The 12,510-nt window shown below is 34.2% G+C and overlaps 1 long non-coding RNA gene across 1 annotated transcript in view; it reads right to left on the bottom strand.

Annotated features, from left to right (window-relative positions):
* Positions 1-9,801, bottom strand: part of LOC105481140 (uncharacterized) — a 137,350-nt gene extending 127,549 nt beyond the window's left edge. The window contains exon 1 of the long non-coding RNA XR_986783.2: positions 9,394-9,801. This is a non-coding gene — a long non-coding RNA (uncharacterized lncRNA). The remainder of the gene's footprint in view (positions 1-9,393) is intronic.
* Between the last annotated feature and the right edge of the window lie 2,709 nt (positions 9,802-12,510).

The raw sequence follows: 12,510 nt of genomic DNA, 5'->3' as shown, positions 1-12,510 counted from the left end.
GGTTGGTTCCAAGTCTTTGCTATTGTAAATAGTGCTGCAATAAACATACATATGCATGTGTCTCTACAGTAGAATGATTCATAATCCTTTGGGTATATCCCCAGTAATGGGATGGCTGGGTCAAATGGTATTTCCAGTTCTAGATCCTTGAGGAACAGCCACATTGTCTTCCACAATGGCTGAACTAATTTATACAGTGTAAAAGAGTTTCTATTTCTCCACAGCCTCGCCAGCATCTATTGTTTCCTGATTTTTTAATGGCCACCTTTTTTTTTTTTTTTAACTGTGTAGAAGTTCTTTAGTTTAATTAGATCCCATTTGTCAATTTTGGCTTTGTTGCAATTGCTTTTGGTGTTTTAGTCATGAAGTCTTTGCCCATGCCTATGTCCTGAATGGCATTGCTTAGGTTTTCTTCTAGGATTTTTGTGGTTTTCAGTTTTACATTTAAGTCTTTAATCTATCTTAAGCTATTTTTTGTATAAGGTGTAAGGAAGGGGTCCAGTTTCTGTTTACTGTATATGGCTAGCCAGTTTTCCCAGCACCACTGATTAAATAGGGAATCTTCTCCCCATTGCTTGTTTTTGTCAGGTTTGTCAAAGATCAGGTTGTTGTAGATGTGTGGTGTTATTTCTGAGGCTTCTGTTCTGTCTGTTCCACTGGTTTATATATCTTTTTGGTACTAGCACCATGCTGCTTTGGTTACTGTAGCCTTGTAGTATAGTTTGAAGTCAGGTAACGTGATGCCTCCAGCTTTGTTCTTTTTGCTTAGGATTTTCTTGGCTATATGGGCTTTTTTGGTTTCATATGAAATTTTAAGTAGTTAATTCTGCCAAGAAAGTCAATGGTCACTTAATGGGAATAGCATTGAATCTATAAAATACTTTGAGAAGTAAGGCCATTTTCATGATATTGATTCTTCCTATTCATGAGCATATAATTTTTTCCATTTATTGTGTCCTTTCTTAATTCCTTGAATAGTGGTTTGTAGTTCTCCTTGAAGAGGTCTTTCACGTCCCTTGTAAGCTGTATTCCTGGGTATTTTATTCTGTTTATAGTAATTGTGAATGGGAGTCCACTCGTGATTTGGCTCTCTACTTGTATATATTAATTTATTTTGAGCAGAAAAATAAAATGATTCACACTGAAATAAAAATTATTCTGGCAAACATATGCAGTGGTTTAAGAAGGCATGTTTTTGTCAATTCCCCATTAAATCCCTTGGTTTCTAAGCCAAAGCTATGGCTAACATAAATAACAGTTAACATTTATTACTTTGTGTCAGGTGCTATGCCATGGCAAAACTGTTGTCATCCTGGGTTCTTGAATGATTATGTGGCACAGAGCCTGCCTACTAGCTTGTTATACAAACAAGAAACAAACTTCTATTTTATTTCAGCCATTACATTTTTGCATCTATTCATTACAGCAGTTTGGCATACCCTAAGACAAGTAGGTATCATTTATTATTCCCTTTGTTACAGGTATGGAAATGAAGACTTGGGATACTTGCTCAATGTTTCACAACTAGTAAGTGGTAGAATTGAGATGGAGTTGACATTGTCTAAGTCTAGAGCAATTGTTCCCAACCACCAGATCACAATGGCCCAAAGTTATAAGGCTTCATGAAGGGTTCAATTTCTTATGTAATATATATGGCTCTACATTTAATCCTAAATTCATAAATATAATTCCTCAGCATTTTAATGTTCCTGTACCTTTGTCTTTAGTATTTTCCACCTTGGAATGCCCTTTCTGTCATTGAAATCCTTTCAGTTTCCCAAGAATCTGCTCATATGTTACTGCCTTAATGATTGACCTGACCCCCTAGCTAAAACAATCTCATCCTCCCATAGTATACTTTTTAACTTTGTTAGACTGCATGATGATCTGTCTTGCTCAGTGATTTACTTCAAATTATCATCTCCTTATTCAATTTGGAAGGCTTTTGTTTTCGCCTCGTGAAAGGTGCTCCTGTGTTCTCTCCATAACCATTTGTCCTTTTTTTAATCCAGATGTACAATCTTGTTCAAGGGGCAAAGTGTCTAGCTCCAGATGAAGAAAGATAGTAAAGGCATGATGGTCTTCTAAATCGATTACACTTATCCTTTGACCCATTTTCAGATACTTTCCCATCTTTCCTGCACCTAAGAGTTGCCCAGTGACAGGGTCTTACTAATGAAAAATAAAGGATAATCTGCTAAGAAAGCAGAATTTTTTCTTCAAGGAAAATATTCCTTCTGATGTGAGAGAGACAGAGAAAGAAAAAAACAGACAGAAATCAAAGAAGAAAATCTGCTTCCTCCTTCCTGATTTGGGATGGACAAATGAGGATTTGATATTTATAGCTATAGAAGTCTTCTGAAAACCATAAGATGGCCAGGCTAAGGACAAAAATCCATGATTCTGGGAAAAGTAGTACAGATATATGAAAAAAGCCTAATCTTGTATATCATCCTCGAGCTCCTATATCAGCTTTTAGACTGCCTATCTACCCTTATTATGTGAAATAACTGAATATCTTTATGAGCTAATCTTAGCCATGTTTTAAAGCTAAAATCATTACCGATATAGAATAACACCTGAAACAGTGCCTGATTATGGTCACCAGGACTATTCACAAGTATTCCACTTCCCCTCCTTCCACATTCATATTCAAATTACCACTTCCTCACCCACTTCGCAATTAGGCGCATGGCCATGTAACTTGTATTAGTTGACAATATGTGAGCAGATGTGTTGTGGGACACCTCTGGGTGGAAGTTTTAAGAGCGTATACTACTCACTGTAAGTATCCTTTCTCCTGGCACAGTCATCATGGTGCATATGTACAAATTCAAGTCTCAGTCCGGATTCTCTAAGAACTATGAGGTACAGAGCTCCCAGATTCACACATGTTAGACATGTAGATAAGCAACAGATGAGCCCTTGGTTTATTAAGCCACTGGGATTTTGTAGTTGTTTTACGTGTAGCGTAATTGAGCCTACCTTTACTTATCCTAATAGAATCAATAGTCACAGCCTGAGGACACATACTTCCTTTTTCCAGGATCTGCTACATCAATTCCACTGAAACATATTAAGTTTGAGAAGTATTAAAACAAAGAAATGATAAGCACAGTTTAAAAACAAAATTATTTAGAAGAATATTTTTGTGCATGTGAAGATGTATTGTTAGCAGAAACTCAATTTTTACTACAAGTAGAGAACTAATACTTATTAAATGCCTATTAGCCACAAGACAATAAAATATAAATAAAAGATTAAATAACATAATGAATAATGTTACCAACACAGAAAACAATGGTAGTTTCATTTAAATAAATCTTTAAACAAGATATTTTAAAAGAAAATGTATGTGTAAGTTCCCAGAAATATTATGAAACACTAAGTATCATTTAACAAAGAATAGTTGTCTTTCTTATCACTGTGGAATGCTGCCAATCAAGGTTTTAGCCTCAATATAATTAGCTATAGTACTAGCAAAAGTTAAACTAAAAAACAAAAAAAGCCTTACTTTATAATAATCACTAACGCCAAAAAAATTTAAATTTATAATTTAACACGGTAAACACTGTAAAAAAAGACTAAATTTCAAAATCAAAAGCTCTAATTTTAGGCTAAACTGTATTAGCTTGTATATGCATCAGAAAGTCTTTGGAATTTTATTAGGACAACATTTTTGGAATTATATAACACCAATTTTTTAAATAAACCAATATAAAACATTACAACCCAGTTGTGGTGATTAATTTATCTGTTCACTTGGCTGGGCAACAGTACTCAGATGTTTGGTCACACACCAGTCTAGATGTAGCTGGGAAGATATTTTTTAAATGTGATTCAACTTAAGTCAGTAGACTTGGAGATTATCCTACATAACGTGGGTGGGCCTCATCCAAACAGTTGAAGGCCTTAAGAGAAAAAAACTGAAGTCCCCCCCAGGGGAAGAAGGGATTCTTTCTCCAGATTACCTTTAGCCTGGAGACCAACATCAATAGGTCACCAAACTGCCAATCTGCACAGATTTTGTACTTTCCAGCCCCCATAATCACGTAAACCAATTAAAATTAATCAATTAGTATCATTATTTCTCTGTGTGTGTGTGTGTGTGTATATATATATATATATATGCAGAAATGTATACACACATAATGAATATATATCCACATAATCAGTTAATATCTCTATATACAAGTACACACACACATGCATAAATTTTATTGTGTGTATGTATTGGTTCTGTTTCTCTGGAGATTCCTGACCGATATACCCATTATTTTAAATTTTTCATCACATGGCTTCAAAAGTCCTAGGGGTTAGAAATTATGTCAGCCAAAATTAGGAGCTATGTAATATAGAAATTTAATAACATGTATAGCTCACAGAGTGTAAATTAGTCCTATTTCGGAAATACCAGTGTTACAAGGGTGTCAGGTTTTAAGGTTTATAGATACATAAAGACATCCACAAGCAGAATTCTTCAGCATGTAAAACATTGTATAAAATCTTTCACCAGGCTCCTAGATCATGCTACCAAATTTGATGACTAAGGTATCACTTACAAATCTGTTATGGGTAATTTATAAGCACTAAACCAAAAGTTGAAAGAAATGAATAAAAGAGACATCATGATATACTGAAGCTTGCACATTCTCTTCACAGCAGAGAAAGCATCAAACTGAAAAGATCGCTGTTACACAATAGATTAGCTTCTGGAATGACATTGCTAAAATATGTTATTTTTAGCATTACTATCATTTAGAAATCACATTGTTGTGTGCCTGGACATGTAAAAAGCATTCTTCCAGGATCAGTGACAGTGATAGGAGAGAGAAATTTTAATAGAAGTGCATGTTCAAAGTCAATCATTTCTTCTGATACTCTCTAGACTAGTTCCAGTATAAACATCACTTTTGTGAGTTTGGCTTTGTCTAGTGGAAAGAACAAAGGCTTTCAAATCAGGAGTCCTGAGTGTTTTTCTCTGCTCCAAGTATTTAGACCACGTAAGACCATGGGACCACATAAGACCATGGGACCACATAAGACCACTGCACTTCTCTGTTCCTCAATTTCTTACCTCAGAAATAAGAGAAGTATTTTTCCTTAAAGTAATAAATTAATTAGTTAATATGCAAGAAAGCAGAACCCATGAAAGATATGGATATTGAGCACAGTATTGAATAAAATCCCAGGATGAAATCAATTATAAGAAAGTATCAAGTATCAAATACTGTGCTTCTGTTTCTTTAAGTATTGTATTTTTCACGCAACGTTTAAACTTGTTTTACAGGCAATAAACAGAAATTATAATAGAAAACAGGCTGGGAACCATAGCTCATGTCTGTAATTCCAGAACTTTGGGAGGCTGAGGTGGGCAGATTACTTGAGGTCAGGAGTTCAACACCAGGCTGGCCAACATGGTAAAACCCTATCGCTACAAAAATATAAAAATTAGCTGGGAGTTGTAGGGCACACCTGTAATTTCAGCTGCTCAGAAGGCTGAGGCAGGAGAATCACTTGAACTCAGGAGGCAGAGGTTGCAGTGAGCTGAGATCGTGCCACTGTGCTCCAACCTGGGAGACAGGGCAAAACTCCACCTCAAAACAAACAAACAAACAAACAAACAAACAAAAACAAAGTCAAGTCATGTCATACAGAAAATAGTATTGAATGAAAATAGTTTTGAATCTCATGGTACAAAGTAAAGGTGAACTATATGAGACTTAGTAACTGTGATTTGAGAAATTATTGAATTGTTGAAACAATTATTTTTCTACCTGAAATTGACAACACATACTAAGGTGTCCATGTTATAAAAAAGATACGTGGGGAAATATCAGAGCAAAAGAAAGATACCCTATGAATAAAGAAGCTCATGCCCTCCTAGAACAACTAAGAAAAGTATTGAGCTTCAGAATAGACGCTACAGAAATTAGAAATGTTCTGGTCTTTATTGGTTACTTATGCATGCCCTACGGAGGAGGTTATTTGTGCTTCAACAATAGACTTCATCTGGGTACCATCTTTGATTCAATATTACTTAGAAAAATTAGCCAAATAACTGGAATATAATTTAGAAAATTACCACAGAAAGTGTCAACACACTGGGTAATATAGATAATAGTTTAAGAAGAGGAGAAAAATACATGCAAGCTCTAATTGTGCCTGGAAGTATACCAATAACACAACCATTGAGTCATCTGTTTATCTTATGGTTCATCAGCAACCTATACTGACAAGGATATCTGAAAATTGGATCCATTTCAGAGAGAATGGCAGAAGGACTTAAGGCTCAAGGTAAAATATGCCTTGCTAAGCAGGAAACTGTTAATTAACAAGGCAAGCACAAAAGGCAGTTAGTAAAAGAATGGAGACTGAGACATGGGTGAGAGCTTTACCAAATAAGACTCCAAAAAGAACAGATGTTTTTGCTTTAAGTCTATTCATAAATACAGACAAGAAAATGAGGATGTTTGCTCTGAACATTTTACAGTTAGGTTCAGATCATGGGAGTTAATTGTCCTTCACACTCATGAGCCCAACCATTTTAATAACACTAAGTGAGAAATACCAACTTAGAAGACAATGCAGTGTCAATGATAATAGCCTATGTTTATTCAGAATGTACTATATACCAGGCACTCTGCAAAGCACTTCACATGCATTCTTTCAGTGAATTCTTAGCAATCTGGTATGTACATCTTGTTATTATCGCTCCTCACAGGATTAGATTCTGAGGGTAGTAAAGATCTCACAGCAAATTAGTGGTAGATATAGGACTCCACTGGTAAATCTTTATTTTTTGCTTTTTTTCTTAATTCCAAATTCTATATTCTTAGCACTATGCAATCACTATATCATCTCTTGACACAGAAATTACACAATGGACATGATGATATAAAGAGAGCTTTAATATTCTTTATTCTTTTTGTTGATGAAAACCTATCTTACAGGAAAGCAGAATGACGATATTTCTCTTACACCATTCAATAACTGCCTGGCAAACAGCAGCCTAGGACATTATGTTCAATTAGTTCATGTCAATCACATGCATATTGTCATCCCCCTTACAAATTCGAGATGTCTTCATCAAACCGTTTTTCAAAGCACATTAATTTGCATAAATCTGAGAGAACTAACTAGTACCTTGACTACATGCATACACACAAACTACAAATACATATGCATATACGCATATTGGTGTTTGCCTGTTGTAATGAAACTGTTTCTTCCTAACCACTTTTCACACAGGCAGATAGAGGTCTACTTCTCTCCATTGCTCCTGTCAGGGATGATGCCTGATTGCCTTGTTCTACACCTAAATTATTATTTAAAAGCACAGATACCAACACTATGAACTCCAGTTAAAAGGTTACAGAGCTCCACACTCTCACCCTGCCATAGTCATTATATTGTAAAATATATTAGAGATTAAGAAAGCCTCCTGCAAAAATCAATTCCCAGTTGTCAAAGCCTGCCTTTTGAGAAAATTTCTAAAGCAAAATCTAAGCCCTAGGAATAACTCACTAAAGCAAAAAGCCAACTTCTCAGTACAGATAAGATCACACAGAAGGAGAACAAAGAACCCTCGCTGTAGCAAGGCCAATCCCTTAGTCACAGCAACTCAAGGCCAATCTCTTAGTCACAACAACTAAGGGTATGATGCAAAGAGAAACAGGAAACTACTTAAATATCTTTGATAATTTGTTATACAGATAAATATGCACAGCAATCTCGGTATTGTTCTTATTACACACAGTGGTTCCCGTCATTCTCAACAAATTCTATTGTCGTCCACAGAAAGTTTATAGGTAAAGAATATTGTCACAGAGTGTTGAATCAAGGAGAAACTACTTCTCTGTTACAGACTTGGCAAAACTTTTTATACCACATGTCTTGCAAAAGGCAGTAGTCACCTGTGAGATACAAATATATGTCAGGTGTTTTTAACCTGAATATCAGAAACTTTCATTTTTAAAAAATCTGTAAATCTCTTGAAATTACGGTACATGCAAAATTCATATGTATATTAATTTTTTCTGTAAAAAATTTTTGGCTTTCATCAGTTTCTCAGAAGTATCTGTGACCTCAGAAATGGTTAAGGACTACTATACTATAGTATGGTATGTTAGGAAAACATGCATGTACCACTTTAAAAGATAACATTGTAAAGCAAAGATCCTCTCACCTGTCATCTGGGGTAAAGAAAAAATAACAGCAAAACAAGCATTCATTGGGGAAGAAAGCAAAAAATAAAAATTAAAAAGTAATACTCCAGGAATAATAGACATAGAGAAATGATTCTTTCACTTCTCTACAACATCTAAAGCCCAAATTATATTATTATCAGATTTTCTTGATGCTATTTAAAGGGAAATAATTCACCTAAAACTTGGAGACAACAAACAAGCAGCAATGATGGGTGTGGGTTTGTTGCAACTTGTTTTTATTTACAAATGTATTATGAATATCTTTTTCTTTCAACATAAGGGTGAACAGATTGTCATCTCTTAATTTTTATGGAAAGATAAAGAAGCAATAGCTGATTAAAGCACACATATAGTGGAAAGGTCAAAGAATAAAGACCTATGGGCTCACTCCAAAATTCAAAAACAAAAAATAAATAAAACAGATAAAGAAAAAAAAAAAGAACTGAGAAAAGGTTAGGCATTTACATTGCAGAGTTAATCTAAATATAATTAGGCCTAACTTGGCCTTTCTCCCAGAGTTCATAAACCTACACCAAGAAGCTCTCTGTGGAGCAATATAGTCAAATGTGTCTTCTTTTAATGGCCCACTTAAAGGGCCAGTCTTGTCCTACCTGCTCTCAATTTTTCTGTTTATGCCATCTACTGCTTTTTTTTTTTAAGTACTTGACTATTTGCCTGTATATAAGCTGTTTATTATGGCAACTTGAAACTAAAGCAAAAAGAACCTGTACTATAATGTCTATTCTGTCCATTTCAGCCCAGTTACACCTAATTTCCCATTTTATTTAATGTAACTATGGACAGTTACATGAAACTCACATGCATCTGTGACTCAACTCAGAGAGAAAAACTAGAAATGTAAGAAAATGCCATTTTAAAAATGTTTAACTAGAAAATCAAATCTTATTAATGATGGGATTTTTAAAAATTAATGAATCATTGCATAAAGAAAAAATCTAAACATCCAAGTCAGGCAGATCCAGGTTTAAATCCCAGCCTCAGACTTCGGGTTTCAGTGTTCACATGAAAGACCTTAGGAACTGTCATTCTCATCCTTACAAAAAGAAATAAACAGCAACGACAACAAAAGAATGAAGTGAAAATAAATTATTTTCCTTGGATTCAGACAGCTGAGGTCTCAGGGCAAACTTGAAACTTGGAGAGACAGACAAGATCTGCTTACCTGGAGGAGAAGCTGCTAGAGCCATTTACTGTAGAATATTTAAAATGATCACTTTGATGAATTAGTAGAGGCTGAATGCAGACAGTCCTGAAAGTGAGAAAGTACTGGGGCCAAAAGTGTTCAGAGGGATCCCACATATTCACGGGTTTTAACCTCCGGGTACCTCATAAAGTTTTCATGGTGAAGAGTCAAGAAAGATTTTCTTGTAGCTCTTGCAGGGGAAGGAAATGTAATCATTGTGAAATAAGCCCTAAAGATTCTTCATAACACAGGCCTACTCTCCAGAGAAAAAGACTTTACCAGACCTACGGGAAGGGCATTTCTCCCATTTTAGCCCCCTCCAGCCCTCCTGTCTAGTCTAAAGGAGAAACAGTGTAGCCTAATAGAAACAATTGAAGGTCACAGTCCAGAAACAAGTCCACCAAAATTATAAGATGACAGAACATTTTTTCTTCTCTATGCCTTACTACCATGCCAAGTCTCAAGTAGATTATAGCTGAAAGAGCTGCAAGACAACTGTTTGAGGAGGGAAACTTAGAGAAACTCAAAGCCAAAAAAAAGAAGAGAAAGACACGAAAAACTAACACTTACACTTACAGAAAACACTTGAAAAAGCAGATTAACATAAAACTTTACACTAAAGCTCTATTTACTTCAGTTATTATTACCCAATACAGCATTCTGGTTTTCAACAACAACAAAATAGAAGATAGTCAAAAGGCAAATAACACAGATTGAAGAGACAAAGCAGATATCAAAACTAGATTCAGATATGACATAGACATTGGAATTATTAGACAGAAAATATAAAATAACTGTGATTAATAAGCTAAGAACTCTAATGGAAAAAGTAGACAACATTCAAGAATAAATGGGTAGTGAAAGCAGAGAGACTGAAATTCTGAGAAATAATTAAAAGAAAATGATAAAAAATTTTAAAAACACCATAACAGAAATGAAAAATGTCATTGATGGAGATATTAGTAGACTGGGCACAATGGAGAAAAGAATTAGTGAGCCTGAAGATATATCACTAGAGACTTCCAAAGCTAACATGCAAAGAGAGAAAATAATGGGGAAAATAATAAAACAATAACATCCAAAAACTGTTGTGGAAAAATTTTTAAATGTGTAACATAAGTGATATTGGACTATGAGACAGAATATAAAAAGAGAGCAAAAAATTAAAATAATAATTGCTGAAACAATTTTAAAGTTAATGACAGACACTAAACTATGAATTCAGAATATTTAAACATCTAGCAGAATAACAACAACAACAAAATTAAATCTAGACACATTAAATTGAAACTGCAGAAGGCTGGGTGCGGTGGCTCACGCCTGTAATCCCAGCACTTTGGGAGGCCGAGGCAGGCAGATCACCTGAGGTCAGGAGTATGAGACCAGCCTGGCCAACATGGTGAAACCCTGTCTCGACTAAAAATACAAAAATTAGCCAGGAGTAGTGGTATACGCCTATAATCTCAGCTACTTGGGTGGCTGAGGCAGGAGAATCGCTTGAACCCGGGAGGTGGAGGTTTGTAGTAAGCCAAAATCATGTCATTGCAGTCCAGCCTGGTTGACAAGAGCAAAATTTCATCTTAAAAACAAAACAAAACTGCAGAAAACCAAAATTAGAGGAAAAAAAAATAATGTTCCAGTGGTAGAGAAATAAGGATACAAATTACAATGGATTTTTCATTTTCTATTAGAAACTGAAAAAAAAAAAAAAGCAGTAGAAAAAAATAAAGTGTCTTTAAAAAAAAATCTAGAATTATATAACTAGTAAAATTATTCTTAAGTAGATAAGCGAAAATAACTACTTCCTCATACAAACAAAAACAGAGAATTCATTACCATAAGACTTACTCTACAAGGAATGTTAAATGAAGTTTTTCAAGGAAAAGAAAATTCTTCAAGGAAAAGGAAAATTATGTAAGTCATAATTTCATATCTACACATAAAGAAAGTGTATCAGAGAAGGAATAAATTTTTAAAAATATTCTTGCTCTAAATTCATCTACAAGAAGACTTTGTTTAAAATAATAACAGTAATAAGTAAATAAATGACAGAAGTGTCATAAGGAAAGGGAGGGAGATGTAGGAAATACTTTATAATAAAGAACCTTACATAAGAAGTGGTATAGTGTTATTTATAGGAAGACTTAGATCAGTTAAAAATGTATACTGACTGTCAACAGTAATTTATTGTACACTTTACAATAACTAAAAGAGTATAATTGGATTCTTTGTAAAGGATAAATGCTTGAGGTGATGGATACCCCATTTACTTTAATGTGATTATTATGCATTGCATGCCTGTATCAAAATTTCTCATATACCCCATAAATATGTATGTATACTATACTATTTACACACAAAAACTAAAATTTAAAATAAAAAAAGTATACTGAAACTCTAGAGAAACCACTAGTTTTTTTTAAAAGAACTATAATTGCTATGCAAAGAGAGAGAACAAAATGGAAGCATACAAAATAGTCAACTAAAACAATAGAAGACAAAGTGTGGAAAGAAGAAAGAAAAATAAATGTAATGAATAGAAGAGAGACATGGTAGATATTAACCCAACTATATTAATAAGTTTTTAATGGGAGTGGGGTAAATGTACCAATTGAAACAGAGATCAGAGTAAATAAACCACATACTGTCTACATACTATTTACAAGAAACTATACTGTATGCTGTCTATAAGAAGCCTACTTTAAATATAAAAATACAGATAGACAAAAATTAAAGGGATGGACAAAACTATACCATGATGACACTACACAAAAGAAAGTTCAAGAAGTACATTAATTTCAGACAAAACCAACCTCAGAACAATAAAAAGTATTGAGGATAAAGAGTCATTACATAATGATAAAGGGATTGATTCTCCAAAAACACTATTAAAGGAATGGACAAAACTATACCATGATAACACAAGCAAAAGATTTGGAGAACTACATTAATTTCAGACAAAACCAACTTCAGAACAATAAAAAGTATTGAGGATAAAAAGAGTCATTACATAATGATAAAGGGATCAATTCTTCAAAAATACAGAACAATAATTAACATATATGCACCTAAAAACTAAGCATCAAAATACAGGAG

The sequence above is a fragment of the Macaca nemestrina genome, chromosome 11 (genome assembly GCF_043159975.1).
Source record: "Macaca nemestrina isolate mMacNem1 chromosome 11, mMacNem.hap1, whole genome shotgun sequence".
Taxonomy (NCBI): Eukaryota; Metazoa; Chordata; class Mammalia; order Primates; family Cercopithecidae; genus Macaca; species Macaca nemestrina.
The sequence above is the reverse complement of the archived record's forward strand: the minus strand, read 5'-3'. Positions and strand labels throughout refer to the sequence as shown.